The sequence below is a fragment of the Scardinius erythrophthalmus genome (genome assembly GCF_964197995.2).
Source record: "Scardinius erythrophthalmus genome assembly, chromosome: 18".
Taxonomy (NCBI): domain Eukaryota; kingdom Metazoa; phylum Chordata; class Actinopteri; order Cypriniformes; family Leuciscidae; genus Scardinius; species Scardinius erythrophthalmus.
The window spans coordinates 26,389,036-26,392,415 of NC_138238.1; the positions used below are offsets into that span (position 1 = coordinate 26,389,036).

Here is a 3,380-nt window from a genome sequence, read left to right on the forward strand (position 1 = left end):
GCAGGCTGAACAATCTTTCTCCTTCTGAACAAATCTCCTTCTGAACAAATCTCCTTCTGAACAAATCTCCTTCTGAACAAATCTCCTTCTGAACAAATCTCCTTCTGAACAAATCTCCTTCTGAACAAATCTCCTTCTGAACAAATCTCCTTCTGAACAAATCTCCTTCTGAACAAATCTCCTTCTGAACAAATCTCCTTCTGAACAAATCTCCTTCTGAACAAATCTCCTTCTGAACAAAGCTAGAACGTTTTGTGTGGAACAGTTTTCTCTTAATCAAGGTGAACATATGGCAGGATACAGACACATTAAATAGACAAGAATGCACAAAGGATGATTGATCAGAATGGAACTACAAAAGGTGATGATGAGACAAAGAGAGACAGCTGTGATGAATATTAGTGTCTATGGTGATAAATGACAAGCAGGTGATGAGTTATCAGTGATGGCTGATGACGTGAAGGTGATGAACATATATAGTATATCAGATATGTTTAGTTGAAATTACTTTATGCTCAATGTCATGTGCTAACTTGAAGACATGTTTTGTTATTGTTCACACATTGGTTTTTATACATATGGTGCTGAATTGTGAACTATTCCTCCATATACCCATCACAAGATTCTCTGCTCCACAAAATTCTCTGCTCCATGAACTTTTATAAAGAAGTGCACAAGTGATATAACAGTAAGTTTTATTGAAGTACATTTAAGTTGTTGACATTTATACAAGCACTGATTAATCTACTAATTGTACACTTTCAAGTTTGTACAGAAACTCAATAACTACTGTTGATATTTTGAAGTCCACATATCCCTATACAAATGACGGTAAGCTAACAGACCATGTGTATGTTAGTTGCGAAATGTTTTTAATGTAAAGACTTCACTTATTGCACTTTGTTCAATGAATGTAATGTTTTCAGATTTCTGAAATTCACCAAAGTCCTAACTTTCTCCATATATCCATCACAAGATTATCTGCACCATTAACTTTTATAAAGAATCGTACAACTATTAAGATGGTAGGTTTGATTGAAGAAAATTTAAGTTGTGGACATTTATACAAGCACTGATTAATCTACTAATGGTACACTTTCAGATTTGTGCAGCAACTCAATAACTACTGTTGTTATTTTGAAGTCCACAAACCCCTATACAAATGTCAAATGTCCCCATATACAAACTAACAGACCATGTCTATGTTAGTTGCAAAATGTTTAATGCGAAGACTTCACTTATTGCACTTTGTTGAATGAATGTAATATTTGCAGATTTCTGAAATTCACTGAAGTCATAATTTCCCATATACCCATCACAAGATTATCTGCTCCATGAACTCCTATAAAGAAGTCCACAGCTGATAAAAAGGTATATTTCATTGTATGTCTGCATAATTTAAATTGAAACGCTTTCATTCAAACCCTGATTAATCTACTATTGGTACAGTTTCAGATTTGTGCAACAACTCAATAACCACTGTTGATATTCTGAGGTCCATAAACTCTTATACAAATTTTCACTACTGACAAAAAGGTAAGCTAACAAAAACATTGCCATTAAGAAGAAAATGTTTGTTAACCCTTTACTTTCACCAAGCAGTTTGTTCAATGCTTGTCATCTTTGCAGATAACTTCCTCCATATACCCATCTCAAGATTATCTGCTTCATTAACTTTTATAAAGAAGTTCACAACTGATAAAACGGTACATTTTATTGAAGTAAATTTAAGTTGTTGACTTTTATACAAGCACTGATTAATCTACTAATGGTACACTTTCAGATTTGTGCAGCAACTCAATAACCACTGTTGATATTCTGAAGTCCACAAACCCTTGTACAAATGTCCACTACCAACAAAAATGTAAGTTAACATACAATGTCTATGTTAGCTGCAAAATATTTTATGTGAAGACTTCACTTGGAGCATTTAATGAATGTAATATTTTCAGATTTCTGAAACACACTGAAGTCATAACTTCCTCCATGTACTCATCACAAGATTTTCTGATCCATGAACTCCTATAAAGAAGCCCACAGCTGATAAAAAAGGTATATTTCATTGCATGTCTGCAAAATTGAAATTTAAACGCTTTCATTCAAGCCCTAGTTAATCTACTTTCAGATTTGTGCAACAACTCAAAAACCACTGTTGATATTCTGAGGTCCATAAACTCCATAAACAATTTTTCACTACTGAAAAAAGGTAAGCTAACAGACATTTTCTACATTGATGGCTATGTTTTTTGTGTAAACCTTTTACTTTCACCAAGCAGTTTGTTAAACGCATGTAAACTTTGCAGATATCTGAAACGCACAAGTCATAACTTCCTCCCATATACCAATCGCAAGATTTTCTACTGCATGAACTTCTGTAAATTATACAACTGATTAAAAAAGGTAATATACAATGAATATATTCAAACGTGTTACTGAAAACATATAATTTTGTGATTTTTGATAACTTTATTGCTTTTCCCCTCTAGCAATAGTGACAACAACAGTCTTGTCAACTATCAATTCAGAAAATGTTCTGAAAGAACTTTAAACGTATGCAGGCAGTCAATTAATTTATTTTACTACTGAATACATCTCCACAGTAACAATGTTGAATGGATGGCTTGTATTATATTTGACCTATGTACAGTTACTTAATATGTGCCAGCCAAAAGAGGATGGCCTGCCCCGGCTGAGTCTGGTTCCTCCCAAGGTTTCTTCCTTTACCACTCTGCTGATTATGCTCCACCCTTTGATCCAAGATGTTCCACCCTACTATTATGCTCCACCCTTTGATCCAAGATGTTCCACCCTACTAAGGGAGTTTTTCTTGCCACTGTCGCCTTTTGGCTTGCTCACTGGGGTATTAAGGCACATGTTCAAGATAAATATGTAATAAATATTCTTTTTAATAAAATGATTGAAATATACTTTGTCTCTGTAGCCATTTACTTCACTTTACTGTCAGTGATTTTCTACTTGTACTAAATGGATATAGACTATATTTAGTATATGAATTGATTCTACACAAACTTGGTGTCTTTTACAAAAAGTGCATCATAAAACAGCTTAGTGGATAGAGCATTTACATAATTTTCATTTAATTTGTAGTATGCTATTATTTAACAGTTGTTTTTATTGTTTTGAAATACTAAAATTAGTAAGTGTCTTCAGGACAATAGTTAAAACGTTGTCCAACCTGAATGTTAATTTTAACTTTAACAATACTTAAAGCTTTAAACCAAACAAATGCATGTATAATAGTTTATGTAGTTAACTTAATTTATAAAAGCCAGCTTAATTAAAAAAAAATAGGTTTACTTAGACCATGACAACATCAAATCACACCCTTCTACTCTCTAGCTCACTACACACAATGCATA

At 33.2% G+C, this 3,380-nt stretch overlaps 1 long non-coding RNA gene across 1 annotated transcript; it reads left to right on the plus strand.

The window, feature by feature from the left end:
• The first annotated feature begins 339 nt into the window (after window positions 1-339).
• LOC308706621 lies at window positions 340-2,920 on the plus strand. The gene is made up of 11 exons (XR_014032056.1): window positions 340-463; window positions 623-688; window positions 767-831; window positions 1,275-1,371; window positions 1,450-1,536; window positions 1,630-1,706; window positions 1,784-1,864; window positions 1,953-2,052; window positions 2,126-2,206; window positions 2,304-2,400; window positions 2,487-2,920. It is a non-coding gene; the product is annotated as an uncharacterized lncRNA (long non-coding RNA).
• Window positions 2,921-3,380: the final 460 nt, after the last annotated feature.